The sequence below is a fragment of the Periplaneta americana genome, chromosome 3 (genome assembly GCF_040183065.1).
Source record: "Periplaneta americana isolate PAMFEO1 chromosome 3, P.americana_PAMFEO1_priV1, whole genome shotgun sequence".
NCBI classification, from domain to species: domain Eukaryota; kingdom Metazoa; phylum Arthropoda; class Insecta; order Blattodea; family Blattidae; genus Periplaneta; species Periplaneta americana.
In genome coordinates this window covers 129878546-129906126 of record NC_091119.1, presented here as the reverse complement: position 1 = coordinate 129906126, position 27581 = coordinate 129878546, and the positions used below count along the sequence as shown (strand labels likewise).

Sequence of the window (27581 nt, the reverse complement as noted above, 5' to 3'; positions counted from 1 at the left end):
TTTGTCTTTCTTGTGCTCGATTAAAAAAGTTACAATTTCATGTTGAGTAAAAATTTAATTTATATTGAGCAATGGGAGAGGAAAAAGAAGACGAGGCGAATATTGTTGTAAATTTGGTTGGAAGTGATATTTGTGCTTGTATAATTAGGCCTATACCGTGTTAAATCATAATGTAATACAGTAAAATTACTAAATTTAGACAGCCAAAAAAAAAGTACACTGCATGTAGGTAAGACAATTGAAATATCCTGATAGAATAGCATACGAGTACATTCATTGAGTCCTGATTGGATTTATTTATTTATGAACATGAAGATGAAAGAAGGAGAAGAAGAATAAAAGGAACATTGAAAAGAAAAACAAATAATGAATAGTATAGTATGTACAAACAGAGAGAAGGAAATTGAATTAAAAAAATGAAGGAGCAGGAACGAAAGGACTAAGTGAAGAAAGTTTTATTCCAATAACAGCGTCTAGAAAACTCCGAGCGAAATGTGTAGGAGTAAATAATGGGGAATGCGCGACTAACATTGTTTGCTAGTATCTGGTTATACCAGAGCGTTATTTTAGTTAGGAACAGGAAGACCTAATTTGGAGGGGAAGGGTAACATTGAAGCTAGCAACTAGCGTATTTTTCACCATCCTAACTACTGTTTACAACGAAGTTTGCCCGGGACTGACTCCCAATTATACCAAGCCACAAAGGCGTGGAGAGGTTTGTTTAACTCGGCCACGGCTTAAGAGAACTTACGCTTGTACGTGGCTCATCAACTCTACCGCATTTTGTCTTCAAACTTGATTTACCCATTATTTTAGGTATAGTTGTGAAATCAATACTGAAACAACCTTGACATACTCTATGTCTAGTGTTCACTTAATCTGAATTTTAAAATTTAATGCATTTTACCGCTGATACATGGTAGTGAATGTCGTCCAACCAAATAATGGTTTCGAGTTCGATTCTCAGTGTAGGATATCGAGATTTTGTTCCTTCTGTAGGGTTCAATTGTGATAACATTGATAAAATGTGTAGGGTCATTACACCGTCATTCACATTACAATGTAACAACTCTCAGCCCACGTTCTGAATTGTACATTTTCTGTTTTTAATTGCATATTTTCATTTCATGAGGTATTTCATTGCTCAATAGAAAGACTGAAAATAGATGTACATTTATTTGAGAAATCATAATTTATTAGTAAGGAAACAAATTAAATGTGCTGTCATTAACAGGCTTCGAGACTTTGGACCCGATGCAATAAGTTTACTGTGCATGCACTATAGGCTGTTGACTCGCTGCAGGTAGATAGAGATGTGATGAGGTAACAACGTTGCTATTTAGAGTAGAGTACGGTAGTATGGGAAAACATACATATGTACATTCTGAAAGTAAATATACATTACACAATGATAATGTCAAAAGAATGTGAAAAGCACTTATTCTTCTGTCTTTTATAAGCATTTGTGTTTAATTATACACGGTGTTAATGGTAGAAATAAGCATGTAGCAATTTTAATTTTTTCATTTATCCTATTGGTCATCTTTAGGAAGTGCAGTTACAGTACCGAATTTCAATGTACCTACTATAAGATACATTCTCAGTGTCTCAAACGTAAATCTTTTTCGGTTATCTGCCAAAGTTTGTACTGTAGAAAGCTGCACTCTACGTCGCATGACGTGATAGGAGCAAAACGAAAAAACCTAACATCGTTGCAGTCTCTAAGAGACAGTCCTTTATTCTCCGGTGACTCTATATCCACTAATTTGCTGTTTATGTTACACAATGTTCCATATCCGTTATTTTTACATAAAATTTATTTCCACTTCTGTTTTACACGTTCAGTAACCGGTGTACTTGGTGTATCATTAATTCTCTGCTTCATTTTCTAAATTAATTTGAGGGCTTCCGGCATCTCTTACTCTGACTTTTCTAACCGTGTAATAGTTTCAGACACAGTTTGTATGAAAACCAAATGATTCATCAGAACCTTCAAATCCAGAGCGTTTTCCTTTGCGTATTTGTTGGCATTCATTCTACAGTACCTCCACCCACTGTACGCTTTACCACTGTACTTAGTACGCCGTTATGCGAATTTCCCACTGAACTGCTCTATTGGGTCCGAAGTCTCGAAGCCTGGTCATTAACATTACAAGATAACAAAATGGATATTGTAGGCCTATGCATACATAATAACGGCAAACTCTGCTCTTTTGAAAACTGGAGAGATACGGTTTTTTCTGTTGGAAATCACAATACGAGTACAGTAGGCTATAATGGTGGTTACTGGATAGGAATATAATACCTGTAGAATATATTTAAATTATGAAAAATGTGCTAGATTTCTGTCACTCATATTACAGTTCCCTGTCACTCTACTTGGTCAGAATTACTTACTAGAAAAATTATTTTGAAGTGCAATTTCTGGGGCTCATCAAGTACTTGGCTGGGTAGGGCAGAATGGTACGCTTGTCAGCATCAAAATGATTGCCACCCAGGCCACCTGTCGGACTGTAATAATCATTGGAATGGAAGGTGAAATACGAGTATGTGGAGGAAGAATGCTGTCCATTGTACCATTGTGATTACGTTGACAGCTATATTAGACTAATAATTGCGCTATTCAATCGAGGCCGGATTCTTGTGCGATATCCGAATCCTTCGCATTTTATAAAATGAACTTGCGTTATGCATGGAAATATACAGTTTGCATGAGTGAAATGCGCAAGGTCTATGAATGGTTAAAATCCTATTGCAATGCATGGGTCAAGTATAAAGTTTCTTGCCTGCATAAATAAACACTTTCTTATGCATGGTTTAGTATTCTTGTGCTCTGCGTTGTATTGATCAAGTGACTTGAGTCTTTGATGTGCTGGGACGTTATATTAGAGTGAAACATTTATTGTAGATTTATGTCATGTCTGCCACATCGCATATTACTTAGACTTCGAGATTATTGTCAGCTAGAAATATTTGTTTATAGTGTTGCACTATTTTAAAAAACTGATAATATTTGCATTAGTCAATAATATTAGTTTTGGAATCTGTAGTTATCATGATACAGTATTATGTTATATATTTTGTGTGTGTGTGTTTTTTTCAAGTTGAGTTGTTAAAACAATTTCGTTTTATCAAATGTTAATTTAAATTAAAATGCGCAAATGGTTTTTAATTTTTTATGATTAATTCAATTCAGTGGATGATAATTATATTGAACACAGAAAATTTAATCAAGTAGACTTAGTTATTTTGTACAATGTTTATTATCACTAACATAGTTGACTTAGTACAATGGTATTAAACGAAAGTGTGTTTCTTCAATATCCAACTGTTATGTAGAATTTTAGCACTTGGAGGTCTATGTTGAGAATATAGGAGTAGGGTCGAACTTAGGAGTCCTGGTGTTAATCATGACAAGAACCAATTTTAGAGTTTTGGACAGATCGAAGTCGAGTCTTAGCCTCCATTATCAGTTATCTCCACGAATCCTGAATTTATCTTTGTTTTTACGGGGCAAAGTTAATTAATCCTGTACTCAATTCCCCAACCTCGAGGAACAGGGGCCTCTTTCACAATGTTTAAAATCTTTAAAATTGTAAACTTTAAAGTCACCACATATCTTCCAACAATGAGTCTCATATTTTAAAACACGTACAATCTTAGCCATACTTTAATAACTTTCTTTAAGACCTACAGAATGTAAAACCGGAACAGATGTAAATTCATTACAATTATGAAGTAACACTGCTTTTAAGCTAAACTTATATGAATCTATAAACAATTGTCAGTCATCAGGGTTAAACAATTAACGTCTACACAGAAACACATATTCTCACATAAGTTATATCACTTTTTATGCAGGAAATAATATTACTATACAACTCCATTAGAAGTGACAGACTGATCTCTACCTGGGTTTATCTCTTTGCGGTGTCTACTTCTAGAAGAAAAGACAGATTTATTACCGGTATCCTGATAACTGACAAATGCTTGGTTAGATGGTATAACAAATAACACATTTTCGTCTTTACATTTTGTAAGTATGTAAGTAATTGTGTAGAACAGGAGTAGCCAACATAATTATGACACGCGTGTTACCAGGTGGCACGCGAACTCGTTTTCGATGTAGGATATCTAAAATATAAAAAAATTGTGAGTGATGTGACATTTCAAACATTGTGTTTAGAATCTACGCGTAAAAATGGACTAAAAACATGTATTTTCTTCACTGAAGTAAATTTCATGTTGGGTAATGTAATCTATTTTAGAATAAAATATAAACATGTCTGTCGATAGCTGTAAAAATACAGCAACTTTAACTCTGCTCCTTAGCGATTTTTGTAAAGTGTCGTTGGCGATATTGTTTAACCAATAGGCTGATGCGTATTTGTAAATTTCTTTAACTGATTTTGTAAAGTTCGTAACGTTGACACGTCCCTTAGCCGCCGAACATACTTATGATTCAGAAGCTTGAAGTCGGAAGAAATACAGTCTGTTTCAGACCTTCATGCAACCTATCATGACTCCGGCTTAACAATACAAGCTGACATTCGTACCATATGAGGTTCGAACCCACGACGGTGCCTTCACTCAGCGTAAAGGCAATGCGTTTCTTCTTACATACAATACGGCCTGGATATAAGATAAATTAATATGTTTAGTGGTCTGTATTGCTGTCGTCTAAAAGAGATTGTCTCGTAAACAAAGCGCGTTACATGTGTGTCAGAAGACCTTAAGACGTGTCTTGCAGTGTTGGCAAGTAGTCTTGGTCGCTGTTCTAATCTTCCGTGACGAGTTGAGGAATCATGGCTGGCCCAATGAGTTGAGAAATATAATTAATTCTACTTCGTTGTGTTCCCATTATTCATCTACGCCTGCAGTCTTAATTCTGCAGATATGTCCATTCCCTGCTCCCTTCGCAGTCTTCATCCGTGTGCCAGCACCACTGGTTGGAGAAATTAAGCATACGCCGTAAATGATAAGAAAGGCTACTTATTATTTGAAACTAATATTTTAAATAAACTATTTTCTGACATCAAAAATATTATAATTATAATATTAACCATAAGAATACTTTTTACACAAGCAATGGGGGGGGGGGAACAATTTATTTTACCTTAGTTAATATTTACCGCTTTTGTAAGGAGACATTAATCACTTAAAATAATAATAATAATAATAATAATAATAATAATAATAATAATAATAATAATAATAATAATAATAATAGCTACAGACTTCATCGTAATATCCATTACTATTACCACTACCATCACATCATATCCACTGGCATAGCTTAGACGGCAGGCGCGCTTGCTTGCTGATCCTAAGCCGCGCTCGGGCGTGGGTTCGATTCCGGTTTGGGCTGATTACCTGGTAGGGTCTTTTTTCGAGGTTTTCACCAACCATAAGACGAATGTGAGGTAATTTTCGGCGAATCCTTGGCCTCATCTCGCCAAATATCATCTCCCTATCATCAATAGCTTCGATCCTAAGTAATTAGTATTTGATATAGGCCTAAGTGTCGTTAAATAAACTACTAAGTAAACACCACCACCACCCCCACCCCACTTTTGACACAGCCAGCATAATCACCACAACCACCATTTAAGCACCAATAACACAATAATGAACCTTTAAGAATTAGACCCTTCAGTGTATTTTTACCTCAGTTGTGACGACTTTGAACTACCACTACCTATTCACAATTAACGATGGTCTTTGGTCTTCTCACCATGACAAAAACCACTGTTCACTGTACAAACACAAATAACACACACCTAAGTTGACCTTCGTGGTGAAAGAAGATAGTGTTGGAGCAGGTTTTCTTCTGGCGTCTTTCCACCATTTCTCCAAGACCTCATTATCAATACTCCACGAGAAAGTGATTCCAGACATGCCAGCTAACACCATTAACATACCTGGCCTATTACTTGAGCTGAAACAAAGGTAGAAAAAATTTAATTCATGAACTTTTTTATTCTGTCAGTGAGCGTATCTCATGTCGATGACTATAATGAGATATTATTTGTGCTTTGAGTAATATTTATATACAAGTTTTTATTTCTACTATAAAATGATTGTATCTAATACAAATTTGAAATTTATCCTTTGAAGAAGTGGAAAATTTCAAATATCTTGGAGCAACAGTAACAAATATAAATGACACTCGGGGGGGAAAAAATAAACTAAGAATAAATATGGGAAATGCATGTTATTATTCGGTTGAGAAGCTTCTGTCATTCAGTCTGCTTTAAAAAAAAGATTAAAGTTAGACTTTATAAAACAGCTATATTTCCGGCTGTTCTGTATGGTTGTGAAACATGGACTCTCACTTTGAGAGAGGAACAGAGTTTAAGGGTCTTTGAGAATAAAGTGCTTAGCAAAATATCTGGGGCTAAGAGGGATGAAGTTACAGGAGAATGGAGAAAGTTACACAACGCAGAACTGCATGCATTGTATTCTTCACCTGACATAATTAGGAACATTAAATCCAGACGTTTGAGATGGGCAGGACATGTAGCATGTATGGGCCAATCCAGAAATGCATATAGAATGTTAGTTGGGAGGCCGGAGGGGAAAAGGTCTTTGGGAAGGCCGAGACGCAGATGGGAGGATAATATTATAATGGGTTTGAGGGAGGTAGAATATGATGGTAGAGACTGGATTAATTTTACTCAGGATAGGAACCGATGGCGGGCTTATGTGAGGGCGGCAATGAATCTCCGGGTTCCTTAAAAGCCATAAGTAAGTAAGTATGTATTTTATTACTGGTTTAGTGGAAGAGAAGGCTTATGGACTTAACTCTACCAGTAAAAATGAGTAAATTAAATAAATAAATAATTTAAATTGTAGGGAAGTTATCGTAGCATCAGTCTTTATGACTATAATGCATTGTGAATGGTCTTCGAGGTCTCGTTTTGAATCATGAATAGAACGTCAACTGCAGCACAAGCAAGATGTAAGTGTTCCCTGATAGTATCTGTAGCACGCGCCGAGCATGACGTCACATCTATATCGTCAATGAACAACTAACCTTATCTAGTACGCTCTGGGCCAGAATAAGCCTATAGCCCCTATTTATAATAATGCATTTACAAGACTGATGACGAGGACAGTAAATAACGTCGGCCTGGTTGGCGCAGTTGGTATAGCGCTGGCCTTCTATGCCTGAGGTTGCAGGTTCGATCCTTTGCCAGGTCGATGGCTTAAATGCGACAGGCTCATGTCAGTAGATTTACTGGCATGTAAAAGAACTCCTGCGGGACAAAATTCCGTCACGCCGGCGACGCTGATACACCTCGGCTGTTGCGAGCGTCGTTAAATAAAACTTAACATTTTTAACAGTAAATAACTGGATACTGAAGAAGACAGTGACGATGATGATTAATGACTAAACAACTAAACCGACGACGAGCCTCTAGCAGCTCCATTTAATTAAAACAGTAGGTAATTAACGTAATTTATTTTAAAAGTAAGTTAATTTTGAAAATAATTGCTGTAACACGTTCCAAATTAACGTTAATGTGATTTCCGTCAGTACTATGTGACAGAGAGAGAGAGAGAGAGAGAGAGAGAGAGAGAGAGAGGAAAGCGACAACATTGCACATGCATTTTCGTTTCACTAGCTGTTACGAAAACTGCTTCCCATCTGCAAAGGATTACAGGACTGCAAGTGCTTGAAGAGCCAAAAGTCAGTCATGCCGCTAATGATGCACGGTTCTGGAATAGGAAGAGGAAAATTTGTTGCACCTGGTGTCGAACTCCTGCCTTCCATTCCGTAGTCACAGCTCCCGAGTAGCGATGAAAGACCGAGTAAGAAATGAAACAAATTAGAGACATAGATGTTACTTGAGCAGTAATAAGGGATTTAGGGAGTCTGGTCATGAAATGGGAAGACGATATTGGAAGAATAAGTGAAGAAATATGGGCGAGAGATCTACTCGTGTGGGGCCGGGCAGCACTGAAGAGCAAAACACACACGAGATCCATTATAGGACGTCCATGACTCTGAAAAATGGCGTCTTGGAGAGTGGATCGCTGCGGAAGGTGTAAACGGCAGACCGTAGTGAACGATGAAACTAATAGCTGTCCTATATTTTTAGGAGGCTACTCTTCTACGTGAACTAGTGTAGGGGTTCGTCCCTTTCGACCACTTACACAGATATTAGGCCTACTTATTTCTATCACGCAAATATCTTATTGGTAATGTTTGCGAATTAAAATATAGCCAACAGCAACGATTGTTTCATCAACAGTAATCTCAGTAGGAGTTTTGATTTTATCGATAAATATGGAGTGGAACACGAACATATTTATCTAGAGAAAATCAAAACTAGAGTGGGATTTAATTGACTGTTACACGATTAGAAGAAAGTTTACAAAGACTCGAAGAAGTAAAGTACTCTGATATAATAAAATAGGTATTAATTGACTTATTAAATTCTATTTCACTAATGTTACCTTCACCAAAACGTTTGTACGAAGCCACCATTTTCAATTGACTGTCTATGCGGTAAACAAATGACGATCGCAAAGCATGTTCTATAGTACTGTAAAGAATTTGCAGTTTGAAATGTTGACAAAGAAACTAATGCTAGGAAAGTGATAAAAACAAATGCTAGGGAAGTGATAAAATCAAACAAATGCTAGGGAAGTGATAAAATTGTAGTGATAAACAGCCATGATTGGTTGAAACACGCCCTTTCGTACCGTTTTATTGGTAAAAAGTAATAGGACGTAGTAAAAGTGTAATAGTCTATTTAAATATGCTTTACTCTTTCCCAAATTTGGCGTTTTGGCTTTTTGAAGTGTTTTTGTAACGTTAACCGTAGCGATACTCCTAAGCCATTTCTACGAGTCTCAAACATTTATTCATTAAACGAGTTTCGAATCCACAACCATGGATTTACGCAGCTTGAAAGCTAAACCTCGATTTTCATAATTCAGAATATTATAGTCACAAAGGTGACTCATACTTCCTCATATTTTTACGCCTTCCGTAACAACTCAATTTCTTTATCATAAAACATAACGTTAAATAAAGCCTTAATATTTTTTTACTTCAGATTGTACAGTTGATCTCAAACATTCGAAAAAATATCCTAGCCTTTTAATAAGGGCCTAGTAATTAATTAAAGATTGGAGAACGAACTATTACACACTGAAAGGTAGAGATGATGTTTCAAATAGGCTACTTGATTGTTTATACATAAATAACAGTTGCCAAAACAAATACAGTCTGGTTAAACAACTGTGACGATTCAGGGCTGCTTGACGTTCGAGAGATGATCACTCCCGAAGTCCCGCTATCTTGTGCATTTGCTTACAAGTAGTCAATGAAGTAAGCAATACTGTCGTGCGGGTTTTCGGCTTTGCGAGCTCTTTAGTCTTGCTTTCTCGATCGTTTTTCAAATCTAGTAATGGTACTCTGAGCAAATTCTTCTTGTTTAAGTTGTTTACTCACGCGCAACAGGTATTTTTACATCTACTTACAACACTTCTACAGTAAGGGCTTCATAGACTGCACCATAACCTGAATTATAGCTGGAGTGCGTAGACCTTCAGACAAAATTCGCAACGAAAAATAGATATCTTTTATATATTAATTCATTTCTCCTAGGAAATTGTTTTTTTCTTTCTGTTGATACAAACTTCAGTCCCGTTTGCAACCATTTCCACTTAATACAAAATATCACTAATAAAACCATCTGCTTATTCTTGACGAGGTTCATAATTTTGTGATTTTGATTCCAAATAAAAATTCAAAAGTTTTTTACTAAAAGTATATTTTATGGTCACTTTCTGGAATGAAGTGACTCTTAGATCCTGACTATAACAAAATCGCTGTAGGGGAACATGAGACAGGACGGGATAGTTAATGTTTGAATGCTTTTATTTGATATCAAATAATGTAAGTGTATGGGTTTTATGACATATATGCTTTTATTACACTGTATACAAGTAAAGAATATGCACTTCGAGTGAAATCTGGTCATTATAACCTTAAAATCAATTAGTTTTTCGAAATTTGTATTTTGTCCCGTTCTGTCCCACCTATGTAAGCGTGAATACTACAACATTTTACAAGTTTACTTTAGGAAAAGTCATTATTCGCAAAATACGCAAATGTGCATCCTCGTCTTCACTGTCTACTCCTGCGCAACTATTGTGAGCCCATTTCAGACATGATACGTATATAATCCATCCTCCTACTGAGAAATCATGGCAGTAGAGGCAATCATCTTCTTCACTGCTGCTAGATGTTGGAGGATGAGCGGAACGAGTAGTCTGATTATGCATTTTGTCATTCGTAGCAAAGGTTTTCTTTTGTCCAGTTTTGGGGTAACTTTTCGGCAAAACAAGGCGTCTTTTTACTTCAGTTTTTTTTTTTATTGTTTTCCATTCTGAGCATTTAGTAGCTCCTGTTTGTATGAAGATGTTGTTAAGATGGTGATTTTTCCACGTTTTCTTGAAGCACGTTTGTTATTTTGTACCATTTTGGAAACAGCCTAAATATTTTCAGGGCTGGCACACTGGAAACTGCTGCCGCTTGGAGAGATTATCTCTTCAGCTTTGTCTGCAGATGCTGGGGTGGAAATTGAACCCTATTCTTTATTTAGACCTACATTGACGGCTGAGAGTTGAATATCTATCGTTTCAGATGGCAAGAAATCTTCATCACTGAATACATTCATGTCAACAGGGCAGAGTCCAGTTTTTCAGAACCCGTTCACAGCAGTTGCCTTTCGATATTCTTTTCATATTTTCTTGCTATTCTAGAATATAACAACGAACAACCCATTACAAGAGGTGAAATTTAATTAAATATGACGTGGGACAGGACGGGGTACTGTCCTGTTATTCCCCACCCCGTTTTGCTCCATAGTCACAATTTGTAGGTTATGAAGTATTGGCGGGAAAAATAACGCACGAAATTTAAGGAAGTTTCGGAATTAAAAGCCAATTATGCACTCTATAGTATGATAGTAAAATAGGTTATCTAAATATAGTAAAATAGGTTATCTAAATAAATCTCGTTTCTACTTACGTGTGATATGAGAACACTTTAAAGTTTCAAATGAATGAACAATATGACGGAGCGACCAAATAACACAACGGATACAAGGAATGGCAGTAATTGTTGTGTGATGATAGATTTCCATGGGTTGACGAAGTTTAAAAAAAAATCCGGTAGATTGTACCACTTGCTGGAAAGATAAAGGCTGTACCTTTCCCCGTCCTGCCCCATGTTCCCCTACACGGATATACAGAAGCTTAAGAAATTTCGAAAACTTTTTTTTTTACATCGCCACAGTATTGTCTCTTCATATTTTACACAATGAAAAAATAAAATAGAGTTTGGCTACGTCAATTCAGTGTACTGTTCAGTAAGTTATAGTAGATTTTGAACTGTGCGGAGCAGCACGGCTCCCTGGGCCATCGCTGCCCTAGATCTGGGCGCCGTCAGAGTTTTTTTGTTGGTGCGTTATTATGTCGAGCTGAGACGTGTAATTAATGTCTTGCTAGCCTTGTCTGTAGCTCAAGTGCTAGCGCGCTTGTCTTCCATTCAGGCGGCCTGGGTTCGATCCCGGCTAGGTCGCAATGGAATTTTTGGTGGACAAAGAAGAAATTGCAGAGGATTTTTCTCGGAGTTATCCCGTTTCTCTGTATTATTACAACAATGCTCTCCACCTCCCCTTATTCATTTCTTCTATTATATACAATAATAAAAATAGGATGTGGTGAAATCTTGGAGATAGTAGGCTAAGGATTTCCGATGCTGATATAGGAAGAGTTTGGGACTCCGGGCCCCTGGGGCTCAACAGATTACCGTGTACGGGGGAAATCTGGCTATATCAGGGGCTGAGGCAGGCAGGGCTTGTGACTCCGGTCCCCTGGGGCTTATCAGGCTACTCGTCCGCGAATTGGGACCTGGCTGTATCAGGGGCTGAGCCAGGATGGCCCACCTGTCAACGAATGCCACCTAGGCGACCTGGAAAATCATTACTTATAGGCCTATAGGGCGCACAATGGACCAAAGAGTACCTAAGTGTACGGACTCGTTCCAGGTCAAGCCCTCATAAAGCCAAGTCAAGCCAAATATCCTGATAATTTCAGTTCATTTTCTGCCTTCACGTCCTGTTTACCATTATATAATTTTTTTATTTAACCTGATTAGGCTCTTTTCTCTAGGCTATATTTATATCAAGCTATGATTATTCAGAAGAGATGAGACTTGGACTTTCTTACTTGTTGATGAATATGGGCCTAAATTATTTCTAACTTCGTCTTTCAAGGGACAAGAAGAGTATGCTACTTTTTGGGATCATTGCAAAGGGTTTGTTGACTTACAGAGTACGTATATCTTCGAGGATAAAAAAATATATTTTTATATTTCTTATAATAATCTAATGTGAAATCTTAGCTTTATGTCTGTGAAAGAAATTTTAAATATCTAGAAAATTTACCAAGCTATGCATTAAAATGTCCTGTCAAGTATCTTCGATGGTAAAAAGATTTGATTTTAATTGTTCTTCTAGTAATTTAATATAAGATTTAGCTTTATATATTTGTGAAAGACATTTTAAGATATGAATAAAATTGACCAAATTACGCAAACAATACCATTCAGCAATCTGTAATTTTATCCCTCATTTTCTCAAAACTTTATTTTTTAAAACCGTTTAAACCATACCTCCCACAATGTTTTAGATAATAGCATGAAATTTTGCATGGCTCTTTTTCTTAGCAGGATAAACAAACAGTAGCTCAATCTTTAACAAGATCAATACAAACTTTCTTAAAACTTTAAATACATGGAGAATTTTTTTTTCTCCCTCTTATAGTTAAACTTCGAGCTATACTTACTTACTTACTTTTAAGGAACCCGGAGGTTCATTGCCGTCCTCACATAAGCCCGCCATTGATTCCTATCCTGTGCAAGATTAATCCAGTCTCTATCATCATATCCCACCTCCCTCAAATCCATTTTAATATTATCTTCCCATTTACGTCTCGGCCTTCCCAAAGGTCTTTTTTCCTCCGGCCTCCCAACTAACACTCTATATGCATTTCTGGATTCGCCCATACGTGCTACATGCACCTTCGAGCTATAGCTTGTTAATATGAACTACACGAAAATGGTGCATCAATATTCTTCATTTGTATTTACTTACACATTGGACGAGGAATATATTATGGCTCATATAAATTCTTACATACCTGATCAGTAGGTGTAATTATTCTATTCTTAACAATAGCAACAAATATTACCTGTAAGACAAAAAATACATAGTAAAAATAATTAAAATATTGGGAGTAATTTTAAGGAGCCGTTTGGTACAAATCACAAAATCAATATTTTGAAAATTCACAATTATAAAAACATTTTATGTAGGCAAATATTTTTTTAATTTAGATTGAAGAGCAATTTTCAGACATTAACCCTATACATATACATATTTTGTCCAAATATTCTCTATTCCGTTACCACATCGTCTATTTTCTTGCATATCAAATGTAATCAAAATAGAGCTTAAGGATGTAGAAACATAAAATTTCTATAAGGAACACATGCATACATATTTAATGGTGGAAGGTGTATGTATCCCCTTAATTGGATTTAATCGTTTGTAACGATCCAAATAATCAGTAGGAAAATCCATGTCTCACCTCTTCTGTGTGTGTGAGAATGTATTCAAGTGTGAATCAGTGAAATAATTTAAATTAATGATAATATGAAAATTAATGGGCAATAGAAAACTAAATTAAAACACAGTTGAAGAAAGTGTAATTATAAGAACTTGGTCATCAGAATTCATGCACTACCTATTCGTTTAGCGTAGGCATATGTAGTAATTACAAGATGTAAATAATGCATAGTCAAGAAACCTAATGACACATAGTTATACTCGTAAAACATTTTAGGATGTAGGAACGGTTGCAATTTAACTGTGTTGAAACTATTTTTGAAATCTTGTAACTCCGTATTATTTTTGTTAAGATATACGACTTCCCATATGCAATCTTACCTTGTTAGTTCTTAAACATTCATCGTTCTGATAGGCCTATTTAAAGTTATGACTAGTATGTTTGAGTCGTTAAAGAATTTGTCACGCTTCAACAATAGAACTATCTGTAACTTGTTGCCGTCGTTTCTGGAACACTTTGTACATCCTCTGCATTTCAGTGTTTCACAAAAGAGACGCGGTTGCTTTGAAAGCAACGGAGAAGGAGAAGGAATAGAAACGCTCAGAAAAGTAGACATTATCAAGCGGAAAACGAGAAGGAAGAAATTACTTTCGCAAGGAAACGCGATAAAGGGAAGCGCTTCTGTAATATCTTTTGGCGATGTTAACAAGATCTCTAATCCAGCGATGAGCAACGTCGTATCAATCTTCTTCTTTCTTATTGTGCGCAATTTTTCCCTAATACTTGTATACACTTTTTTGCATCTGTAAAAATAATCAGAGTTCATGTAAAAAAAAAAGGAATAACTACTCCGAAAAAAAAAATCATCTCCGTAATTTACTTCATCATCCTCATCTACTATCAAGAACCAGGGGAGTCCATTCCATTCCATTCTTATTGCTGCCAGGATTATACGCCTACGCCAAACATAGACAATTTTCGAAACTGCTTGACTGTGTGATTACCACATATCCCAAAGAAATCGCTTGAGATAACAAGATAGAACCACAAGAACACTTACATCCACTGCTTATGAAAGAGATGAGAAACCCTCACTAGCTGAACTGAAGAATCGGTATGGAACCTCTGAACTGTGTCATGACGGAACTTTATAGACCTGCGTAGTCTTATAATATTGTTTTCCCAACTAGGTAAATTTCGCCAAAGCAGTAAATAATTATGGCCTCTGCATTTTCGTAAATGACGAATTATATCCTGAACGAAAAATACAAAGTAGCCATAATTATTTACCGATTTTGCGAATATTTGCCCCCAGATATGCCTTCGTCGATTTCAGCGATATTCCCTGGACGTCATATTTTTTCTTCGTTTCGCTGTGATCTAATTCAACCCATCTGTAGTAATTATTTTTTTTCCTACAAAATATGTAATTTTTCAGTAAGTTTCGTAACAGACAAATTGTTACATAATCCACAGTTTGGAAGATAGATAGATAGATTGGGTTTGCAGTAAAAACTTGACTTTTCACAGGCATTTGGTCTGTATATAAACATCAGGGAGTCTCACATAAGTATAAGGACAAGTGAAACATCACTTAGGGAGGGGTGTCCTTAAACTTTTGGTAAGAGCTGTAGACTGTTTGCTCAAAATCACATTTTTAATTACAGGGATGCTAAAAACTTGTATTTCGTTGAAAGTTTTAAAAATCTATTTCTTGCAGCACCACAATAATTTATTTTTAAACTTTGTATAATGAGGAAATAAAAGTATAAATAATATAGGAAATAAACAAATTAGGGGAATTACTTGCCGCTGCCGCTTGCTTCACTTGGTAGAATACGTGCAGAATTCCTTCACAATTTGTTTCGTGTTTAGGATCGACTTTAAGTGGGAATAGATTTGAAGAACTTGTGTTTGTAATTTAATACTCTAGCAGGCAGTGGATTCGCCCTGGTAGCGTGTTAACGCCGCCAGAGCCGCATTATCATACTTAATGTTATAAGCGCCAGTTGTTGGAAGGCGGATCTCCACTGGTTTATCGAAGGGGCGTGCCTCTCTGCTCGTTCATAGGCAGAGAATTAATATCAAAGTGGGAGCGAAATCTGAAGGAATCCAATACTACTCTGTTTAAGGAATACTCCCACAATGGCTGACCGAACATGTAAACAAAAACAATAAGTTGCTTTTCTGTTTTCCCTTAAGTTATGAACACTTCTTGTGTCTTGTTTTCATTTAGAATGAGAATAATTTCTTCGTATATTTGGCATATATGTCTATAAAAGTTAGTCCTTTTACTTTCTGTATCAGTTTCAGAATTAAAATAACCATTTGTGTGGTTGTGCATTAAATCGTTTAATCTATCTGCTATATGGATTTTGTCTTTGTAATTAAAAGTAGGCCTACAGATATTCCAATATGTTGACTGAAGAAATTGTGTTTCTACTTACAAATTCAGGGGACCCGGTTTTGATTCTAGACAGAAAAGGAAATATATATTATTTGTTTTTCCCCATAAGTTCTAATTGTACTCGTATATAGGGTGGCAACATAGACTAAACTTAGCGTTTCCATTCCTGCATAGCGCATGATGTCATACTTTAACTAATAACGAGAGAAGTGACAGAGAGTCAGGCCATTTTACACTTTAAAATTGACCTGAAATTCGCTAATGTAGTACGAATACAATTGTGCTGTATTACACTATCTAGAATAAACCGTACTCTTCAAGAGAAACTCGATCTCAACAGGTACATGCTTCTTGTGCAAGGCTTTGAGAAGATATTTAATGTTTTCGTGTATTTTGCAGGTACATACATTGCGAGGAATGTCACTTTGTAGACGCACATAAACAGGTCGTACAGTAGTTCTGCAAATTTAGAAAAACTCACAGGCATATTATCACTGTTCTCTAGAAATAGTGCATGTACTTCTTTCACTGACACCAATAAATATCTAATGCGGAATTTCACCATTAATACGAACCCTTTTGAAATCTTCTCTCCCAGAAGCTTGGTATGATATCGTATCATCCTCATAGAACTGGAGAAATGCTGTGTGAATGTTGTCCGGTGGTTGGTTTTTAGACTTATGTTCCTCTGTTTTCTTAATTATTAAGTCTTCCGTGCTAATTTAGCAATGAGATCTTTTCGTTTGGTTGGAGTATTGGGCAGTGCTACTCCAACTCGTTTTCTGCATTTTCCATAATGCTATCTGCTTTTAAATCTTTTTTAGAGTCGCAATGTCAGCAAGGTCATCACCTTCCTCAGTTCTTCTCAATTTGTCTCTCATCCTCTGAGCTCGTTTATGCTCTCTGTTCTTTGCTTTAAGTTGTTCTCTTCCACTTTTAGTTTTTCTGAGTACAACTTTTTTCTTCCTAATTCTGACTTTATTTTCTTTCCATTCTTCATATCGGTCCTGCTCCTTTATACGTTGCCTAAATTCACGTTTTGTTTTTGTGTTGATTTTGCCATAACGGAAACAAATCTTGTTTAATACACTGATACAGACTTATCCTTAAGAGCAACTAAGCGCACATTCACCTTCACCATCGTCTCGCTTATAATTGACCAAGCAGAAAAGTCAGAGGGAAACACGCCGTTACTAACTGATGTTTTTGTCGTGGCATTTGTACGCAAAAAAAACTTACTTTTAGAGGAAATTGGTTAAGTATTTTTTTGTATTATAATGTTGATTTTGAATCGAAAAGTAATTTTTATTTCATTGCTTATTATACTGTTTACAAAAGTATTTATATGTTGAGCGTTACGAACTGACTAGGCTTGCAGGGAATAATTACATGTCATTATAGATGACTTAACTCGTATGTAAACATTACAGTGTATCATCATTTATGTTGAAGTACCAAAGTGTGACATGGAAAAAAATTAATTATATAAAATGAAATATTTACCCAGTGTAATCTCACTTCGAAAAGTGCCGGTTGCACTACGATTTCAATACGATATTTAATTCCGCAACTTTTGATTTGTGAAATACTTTTCAAAATTTTATTTAAGACACTTGAGACATTTAAGAACACATTTAATAAATAACAAACAACGCCAGTATAGTTTCAATTATTACCACTGGGGTTGACATATTCATGGAATCACTGGATATCTCGATTAATATTTCTCTTCCCAGTAGGAAAACATTTTCTTTAACTCGATTTTAAGGTGAAAATGAAAGCTGTGTACACATGTGTACATACAGAGCTGTTATCATACGTCCCAGAAAAGAGCTGCCGGCCGGTCGGCCACGCCCTGCGTGGTTTCCGCCGCGCGATAACCGTTTCTCTCGAGTAATCGAGCTCGAGTAGCCATATGGCATTCATTGTGCTTAGAAGTCGTGTAATGAAACTCTCAATTCTTCAAGTGTACAACGTTAGTGTGTAAAGTTTAGTGATTACTGTGTATTTAGCTAATGCCTAGCAACAAATTCTCACTGTGTGAACGTGTGTATATGTACAATACGTACATAAAAGGCAGAAGGTCGTGTGCGAAAACAAGACGAAAATTTCGAATAAGTTTCCAAACAGACCTGTGCCTTCTGCTAAAACAATTAGATGATTCACTAAAAGCTTTAAAGAAACAGGCTGAGTAAAGAATCGAAAATCAAGCAGAAAACGTAGTGTTCTTATGCGGAACGATTGTCAGTTTATTTCCAACAAGATCCCGCCACTGCTCACACAGCTACCGTGTCAATGAGGGAATTGAGGCATATTTTCGGTACGAGACTAATCAGTAATAATTTGAGGCCTCCAAGCCCAGATATAACACCTTGTGACTTTTATTTATGGGGAACACTAAACGGTAGGGTTTATAGGAAAAATCCTCTTTCTGTAGATGAACTACAAGACTATATACGAGAAGAAATCAAAGCTATCAATAAAGTTGAACTTCAGAGTGTTGTTCATTCGTTTATCAGAAGATATCAGTTGTGTGTGGCGGCAAATTAGGGCCATTTTCAGCAATGACTGTGAGCATGGTAAGTCCAAATTATTGAACATTTCTTGTTAGTACTGTTATATATTGGAGAAGCCCCGGAGAAAAGGGTGATGCGCTCGGCGGAGACCACGCAGGGCGCGGCTGGCAAGCCGGCCGCTCTATTCTGGGGCGTATGATAATAATAGCTCTGTAAAATTGAATGAACTCTGTCAATCACTACACGTAGGTAGGTAGGTAGGTATCTGTACCATAATGGTATAGCACAATCAGCACCACTGCGAGGATATTGTGACATGTATTAACATTATTCTTCTGAAGTTTTGTTATGAAATTGCTAAAATCGTCGTCTTGAAAAGCAAAGAAAGAGCCCTTGGACAACCTCCTCGACTTTTCTTTGTTGGAAGATAAGCGATAATACTTGTCATTAATAATAATTTATACTGTGTTACTGGAAATTTGTTCTTATTTTCTATATCTCGAATTTTTTATAATTGCTTCGAGTTTCCAGGAGCACTTCGAGATGTCGAAGTTCGACTGTAATTATAGTGTGGATCACATAAGAGTAGTTCCTAAAAGGCTAATTTGGCCGTCTCTTCAGTGTTGCCTAGGGAGATATTTGTATCAACAAAAGCCGCCCTAAATAAGGGTTCGATAGATCGGCCTACTAATCAGTTCACAATGAACAGTGATTAAAAACAATTATGTGACAATTTGAAAGAAGAAAAAAAACATTAAGATAAATGATAATGAAATATAGGAAATCATTTACAATAAAAGTGTCTTGGGTACAAATGATTACTAATTGTAGCTAAAGATGATTTTAACACATGAGATCCTACAGCATCAATCGTTGCATCAGAAATTTTAAATTGTTTAAGTGATTTAAAGTTTTCCGTGGGATCGTATCACGGGCACCGAACATGAGCCCAAAAACTGTCCAGTGTGTGATGTGGTATTGTGCTCCGAGATGCTGACAACAAGGCTCATAGATGACTTGTTTTTCACGACACACCTCTTGTGGCTGTTGCTCATGCATCTCGAAACGGATTGTGGGATCAAGAATGACACCCTTATCCTTCTGCCGATCAATTATGATGATATCAGCAGGTCTAGTAGAGCCATCAGAAGAGACGCAACCAACCTCCTCATAAACCTCATAGGAAGCATTCTGAGGGATTGAAGATGCGATGAGAGGACGAACCGTAATATATCTGTTGATTCGGAACAATTCTCCATGATGGCAGAAACCCAAGACGTGAGGGAGCGTTTCTTGCTCGTCGCATCTTCTGCAACGAGTTGAGTCAAGAGTTCTACCATATCACCAAAAGAGGGTGAAATCACAATGCCATGTATAATAATAATAATAATAATAATAATAATAATAATAATATAGTATTAACAATAACGATGTCTTGCTTATTTACCACATCTCATCTTTATGTTGGGGAGGTGTTTTCTAAATGGTTCAGTAAGTTGTGAAAGATTCTCTCGCACGTTATGTTAGTAGTTAGTAGGTTACTGCATGACCTAATATCAAAATGTATTTTGTCTTACAACATGAAATTCATTGCTTTGATTAAACAGTTTGCGATTCACGAGACCTAACCTAAAAATGTATTTTGTTTGATCACGTGAAATGATTAGTATGAATTCCGAGAGCGAATGCCACTTTGAAATGTATGCTTAAGAATATTTACTCTATTATTGTAATAAAAGTCTAAACACGAAAGAAATTAATTAAAATATGAAATGGTATTTCTGTCGATTACTCAAGGGCCTGTATCACACGAAATATGTTATATTTATTTACACTTAGCCTACTTGACTGTAATCTTGAATTGTAACCGCAACACATACAATAACTATTATGTATTAATATTAAATTTCACTAGCTTCCAGTAATCGACTCAGAAATCTATAACAATTGGAATTTTCAGAATTTAAACTACCAACAACTTGTGTCACTGCTGCCAACATAACAGTTATATATATATATATATATATATTTAGTTATTTAACGACGCTGTATCAACTACTAGGTTATTTAGCGTAGATGAGATTGGTGATAGTGAGATGGTATTTGGCGAGATGAGGCCGAGGATTCGCCATAAATCACTTGGCATTCACCTTACGGTTGGGAAAAACCTCGGAAAAACTCAACCAGATAATCAGCCCAAGCGGGGATCGAACCTGCGCCCGAACGCAACTTCAGCAGGCAAGCGCCTTAACCGACTGAGCTACGCCGGTGGCTATAACAGTTATAAAATCACTACCAGTTGCAGTATTTCTCAGTACCGAAATTCGAAACGAAGTTGACAAAACAAAATTCAATCTGCAAACTAGAAAATCACTATAATCCACTAGCTTATGTAGTAATGGGGGGAAAATGGTTAGGTTTCACCCTTAGGATATTAAGTAAGCTGATCCGGACTATACAAATGGGTGTTTCTGTGTGTTTCCCGTAGTGCTGGTGATCATTGTTCTTGTATGGGGTGTAATGTTCGCGATAGCTGTGATGACTTTCAACACAAAAACAAAATAGCTTGCGCATCGTACATTGTAAGCAGAATTTAGAAAAAAGATCTATAATAAGGAAATAAAACTTTTCTGGACCCTTGTTCATATACTCCTAAAATATTTTTATCCTCTACACCTGAGAAATGTTTCCATAAGTTTTGACATATATTTTTGTTACACACTGTATAGGCATAGGTTTAAAAGGGTGGACTGTGAATCCGATGTGGCTTATAGGCACGTATACTGTGACCGGCACTCGGTGACCTACTGCGCCAATAAAACTCTCTGTGAATTAGGTCCGGCGTGTGTGCAGAATTAATTTGCACTTTGAACCCTGGCGCCTCGCGTGGCCCTGCGTAATGAGCTGACGTGAATCCAATTGTGCGGGCACGCCAGCCTGCCCGTGACAGGTGCCTGCTTGCCTGCCTTTCCTTTCAGCATAAAGTGATTACTGTAATTAGTCTTTTCTGTCTCTTTGGTTACATGAGGTCTTCTGTTACATAAGCGTTAGGATTCATCATGAAATTTCAGTCTCATTAACTCAGGCGGCAGAAGCCACTGACGGCGAGCTGCAAGGTCATATGTCGGTTTGAAAAAGATAAAATGAACTTCATCGTCTTCGCCCCTTATATTACTTGAATATGTTTGTATGTGAATGTAAGGTGAAATATATCATACAACCACATGGCGAATCCGTAGCCTCATCTCGTCATATACCATCGACGCTAAATAAGGTACTAGTTGTGTCATAAAGTAACGGAGTAAAAAACAAGTGCATTCTTTCACATCATTAATGAATTCCACCTATAATGTGTTAATTTTACTCTTTCATTTTTTTTACTGTAATTGAAAAGTCAGTTATGAGCGATTTAGCAACCATGATAACGAAAGGTGGCTTCTGGCATGTCTTATGTCTGTTTACAGCGATTTTTTCCTCAACTACCTTGTGACACAGAAGTCAGTTGAGAAATGGAAACATTACTCTAATTGGACATACAATTATATACAGTATGTTCACTATCGCAAACGTTCAGAATGTGCTCAATATACTTGAAGGCAGTACTTCACTCGATTCTTACATTTTAAAAAGTGTTGCAGGTTGAATGTGCTGGATAACATGGATATTTCTTTTTTACACGTCATCCATAGATGTAGGCTCTGTCTGAAAAACGTGTTGTTTCATAAATCCCCATAGAAAGAAATCAAGGAGTGTGAGGTCTGGTGACCGTGGAGGCCATAACTGAGATCCACCTCGTCTAACCCAATGCAAACCGAACATCTCATTTAGTTTCTGGCGAACTGTTAGAGCATCATGTGCCATGGCCCCATCTTGTTGAAACCGCATTATTATCCTTGTGTTCAGTGGCAAATCATACAGAATTCCATTACAGTGCTGTCCAGCAATTCCCCATATGTGTGTTGGTTTACATTTCCATCAAAGAATTATGGTCCCACAATCATATCATACACCACACAATAACTTTTGGAGCACCAGGGTTGTTAGCTTCACGCATTCATCTTGGGTTTTCTTTGGACCAGTATCGTGTATTTTGTGTTTGAGGGCAAGTCTTCGCAAGGTAGTGGTACTCTCGTTTACCCTATCATCATTCCACAATTTATTCATTCAGGATGAAATGGATGAAGTTGCACTGTCACTGTGGTTTTCCCACTGACTTTGATGCTCACGGCATTTTTATTATTATTATTATCATCATTATTATGCCATTGCAACTTTTTGCTACTGGCAATTTATTCTTGTTCACAATCTTAACCACCTACAGACATTAAGCAGCGGGACTTTGTTCATTTGTTTAATGTGATACAAGGCCACCTCTGAGACTTACAGCATAGGACAAACAAAATAAAAGATACTGGCATAAATAAGTTTAGTGATGTAATGAATTTCCCTCTTGCAGCCTTTTTTCTTTCATTTATGTTATGCAACGTCGCATTGTCGCAGCCGGGATTAGAGATGTGTAATGTGAAGTCCGCGTGGAATGCACTGTAATAGATTTAGTTATAATGCACGTTAACTGTAACGAACATTTTAACTGTGGATGTTATTTAGAATCAGTGAGATGATAACTTAGAGAGGAGAGTGCATTGATGGAATGCGGACGACAAAGGATATAAGAAAAATCGATTAAAATATTCCCATCGCCGCTTTTTCTTCTCCCTTTTTTAGTATAGTAGTATATCGTTGTGGAGTTGGAAAAGGAAAGTTTGTTGCACAATTTAATATATTCGCTGATTTCTACTTCAAGCAGCGATGAAGGAATGAACACATCGAGGAAAATCGTAAAGAGCGAATTTCTTGTACATTTGATCTAATTTTCTGTTTTGTATTCACGAGTAATAGTGAATAATACAACGTAAAATGCATCGTTGATTGGAGGCAAATGTATTACCGTTACTTTAGCACTCTAAGGGATTTGGAGGTCTGATTCTATTCCTCTAAAAAACCTTTATATAATGGTAGTAATTATTGTAATATTTCCATTTTGTTTTGTTATATTTTTAGATACCTGACTTAACGACGTTACAATTGGAACGAAATCACTACTTAAGTACTGAAGGCCATCTAGGTTTGGCAAATATTTTATAAATTGTATTTAGGAGACTTATGCTTCTGTAGTTTTGCATCTCTTTCTTTCGTCTTTTTTAAAAATTGGTTTAATTACTGCTACTTTCCATCCGTTTTGGATATGTATTGTTAGCCAGCAGTTATTTAGTATATCTCATAGTTGGTGACGCATTTTTAATTAGTCCTAAATTTATATTATTACATCTTGGAGTCTTATTTGCTTTAAAAGTTCTTAATGTTTCATTTTGCTCCTCTACAGGGTTGTTTCCGATCACTGATAACGAATTTGAATTACGTCATGTGCGTCAGGAATCACGCCGACAGCTGAATTGCGGCGAGAGGTGACAGACCAGTACTGAGTGATTTCATAGTCAGAGTGCACGGTGTATCAGTAGCAATGCCCAAGAAAATCGAGCCTTTTTGGGAGAGGTACATAACACCCTTCTCCGATGCCAAGTACAGTTACGTGAAAATTATAGGAGCCTGCAAAAAAACGTGGTTTCGTTATTTCCAAGAAAGACATCTTGTGTGTACCTAATAAAACTGGCAAAGCTCGGTTGGGATTAATTCCAGAGTGGAAAAAGCTAGCAAATCCACCCCCGTCACAAGTCGCCGCACCCCACGAGATAATACAAATTAATTCCATTCGAGCTTTACCAGTCTTATTAAGTACACAGAAGATGCCTTTCTTGGAAATAACGAAACCTCGTTTATTGCAGGCTTCTTTTATTTTCACTTAACTGTACTTGGTATAGGAAAGAGTTGTTATGTACCCATCCCAAAAAGGATCAATTTTCTTGTTAATTTCTGCTGTGAGTCAGTCACCGTGCACTCTATGAGATCACTTACTACTGGTCTGTCACTTCGCGCGCAGTTCCTCTGTCGTGTGACTCCTGACGCACATGATATCATTCAAATTCGTTACTAGAGATCGGAAACAACCCTGTATTGTAGTGGGGTCTGAAAAGACTCTTGAGACAATTGCATCAACCATTTTAAATTCTTCATTGAACGTCATCTTTATAATATATCAGTGTATATTATTTATTTTTCAGTCAATTCTTATCATATCGATAGCTACCACATCTTGTTGCAGATCATTAAATTAAAAAAAAAATGTATAATGCATATTTCTAACATTAATTTACATTTTTTTATTTGATTAGGATGCCGATATTTTAAATCCAAGATTTGGAGAGCTATCAAGATGATGATACTACTATCCATTGTCTGTATTTGGATATTGTTTACTGTGTAGGATCATAGGTCTTCAAAATAGTTTAACCATTTATCTTCAGATACAGTATATTGTTAATTTCTACTGTATTCTTTATCGTTTTATTTAAATGGGTCTTTATTTTATAGACATTGGGTTGAACTCCATGAATGTCATATTCTAGATCACTTATGTACGCCTATGATGATGATGATGATGATGATGATGATGATGATGATGATGATGATGATGATGATGATGATGATGATGGAAATAAACATTTTCAAATATTGGAATTGGAAAATAATGTTTTTATCTCTGAAGATTAATGAAAGAACTAAGGAAGTTTTATTCTAATAAGTTACTCTATCGTCGTCGCCCTGCTCCTCCTCCTTGTCATCATCATCATCATCATCATCATCATCATCATCATCATCATCATCATCATGTGGTTAACATTGGAATTAGAAAATTATAGTAGGCCTATTTTTATCTTTGAAAATCGAAAGAAGTATGAAGAAAATTTCGTTGTAATAATTTAACCTCTCATCATCGTCATAATGTTTATCACAATCTATTCCTATTTACAAACATAGGGTCCTTTTTTCCGTTCCGTTTCTAACTGTGTTGGAATTTAGAATCGGCAGTAGGCAGACATTAACTAAGGAACTCTGTAGTGTTGGGATGAGTATGGCGGAAAGCCACAACATCAAGACAAGACAGGACAAATACGAAGCACACACGCACACGCACAGTTGCTGTATTGTATATGGGAATGATTAATCTTCATTTGCTTCTCCCTGGATTCGTAGCTGAAAACGTTCCTGCTTGAGCCACATGGTAGAACGGTACTATTCTTTTCTTTTAGATTATGTAGATGAAAATTGTAATAGAGCCATAAAATCACGTTTTAAAAGGTAGAGTAATCACCATTACTCTGCTTTGATTTTAAAACCAATCACAGCATCATTAGTAAACTCATTCTCATTAGTAAACCTCGAGATGCTTTGCTAGAAGAGAAGACTCTGTATTCGATCGAGTTTTTTTTCTGGCCACCATTGCTGGAACACACTCAGGACTCCAGTCGAGCCTCCCGACTGCAATGTGTGATGCATAGCCGCGAGGGGTAATTTTTCTCTTCCTTTTACCTAGCTGTGCAGGCTGAGGTGTGGGAGTAATTAGTTTTACATGTTTGACTCCAGAAAGGTATTGTGCCCATAATTAACTTTAGTACATGTGAACTAAAGTAGATATTCCTGTCTGCAGACCAATAATTTTTAAAGCCTTTTACACAGAAGGGGATAGTAAAGTTGTGTTACTCTTCGCTGTGTCACATACTCGTAAATTAGGAGCATACTGATTGTGTAATAAAATCTAAAAGTTCTTGTCATAAATAAATTATAACATTTCATCTTTGTTGTATGATAAAGTCACAAATAAGAGGTAGAATCGCCTAATGAATAATGGTGAAATTTGTTTTAGTTGCTTGTTTAAAAACGCTGTATCAACTACTAGATTATGTAGCGTCGATGGAATTGGTGATAGCCATTAATTATCTGACATTCGTCTTACAGTTGGAAAATACGTAGGAAAAATCCCAATTGCGTAATCAGCCCAAGCGGTAATCGAATACACACCCAAATGCAACTCCAGAACAGCAGGAAAACGCTATACCGCCTGAGCTATGCCTGTGACCAAGAATTTGTTCTGACTGTAGTATTTTTATGCCAGTGGAAATTTGTTATGTGAAATTTCTAATAAAATATTCGAAGATATGCTACTTTAAATTGAATTACATTTTATTCTTTTACGTGTTATTTCGTTATATCATATATTATTCCAATGAATTGTCCCTGCGGTGCTAAGTGGTCAGACCTTCAGCCTGTCATGCTGGCCGTCCGGGTTCGAGTCCCGGTCAGATCTGGGATTTTTCATTGAAGAATCCATAGTGACACTTGTGGCAAACAAAGTCGCAGTTGGGGTTTTTCTCGGGGTTCTCCCATTTTCCCCATATTAGGCATCTACATAATTCCGTCACCATTTCTCCATTTTGTCATTTCATAGCATTCCCCGATCGCCGGTTGGCGACGCACGGAGGGGGCTAGCCTAGGGACGAGGGGGGGTTGCCTGCTCGAAACTGAGTACGCAGCGAACCTTAGCGTAGTCAGCCGGTGTGGGTTTGGGAATGCGCCTAGCTTGAGGGTTAGCGCAATAGATCGTAACAGGTCGCAGTGCTGGGCCATGGTACCACCCTCCTCTAATTCCACGCGTATAATATTATAGTATTGCTTTGAGAATAGGATCCCGTCGTTACCGTGAAATGGCCACTCAGCGACAAATGATACGTATCCGATCATAGCGTGGCCAATTGCCAAATGAATCCATTATAATTTAGACTTTTTTTTACCTTGAACGGGCAAACATAAAAATGTATTCCATTATGAAGCAAGTAAGAATAGACTGGCGATCTGTGTACACCACAAAATAGTTCATCTTTGCCGCTTTCAATTTACAAAAAATTACTTATAATAGTCTGCCGATAACAAAAAAATATGAATATATTAAAATCTTCCCCAGCCATAATTAATGAACATATTACACTCATCAATTAATATTACTGATAAAAATTACGAGTTACATAAAGCTGCCTTAGAAAATGTAGAAG

The 27581-nt window shown here is 36.6% G+C and overlaps 1 protein-coding gene across 18 annotated transcripts in view; it reads left to right on the top strand.

Annotated features, from left to right (window-relative positions):
- ATP8A (ATPase phospholipid transporting 8A1) overlaps positions 1 to 27581 on the top strand; it is a 415740-nt gene that overhangs the window by 146232 nt on the left and 241927 nt on the right. The window contains exon 1 of one of the 18 annotated variants that reach the window (XM_069821591.1): positions 18622 to 18639. The exons of the other annotated variants lie outside the window; for them this stretch is intronic. The gene's annotated coding sequence lies outside the window, so the exon portion shown is untranslated. Of the gene's footprint in view, positions 1 to 18621; positions 18640 to 27581 lie in introns of those variants that run through there. 18 annotated transcript variants of the gene reach the window in all.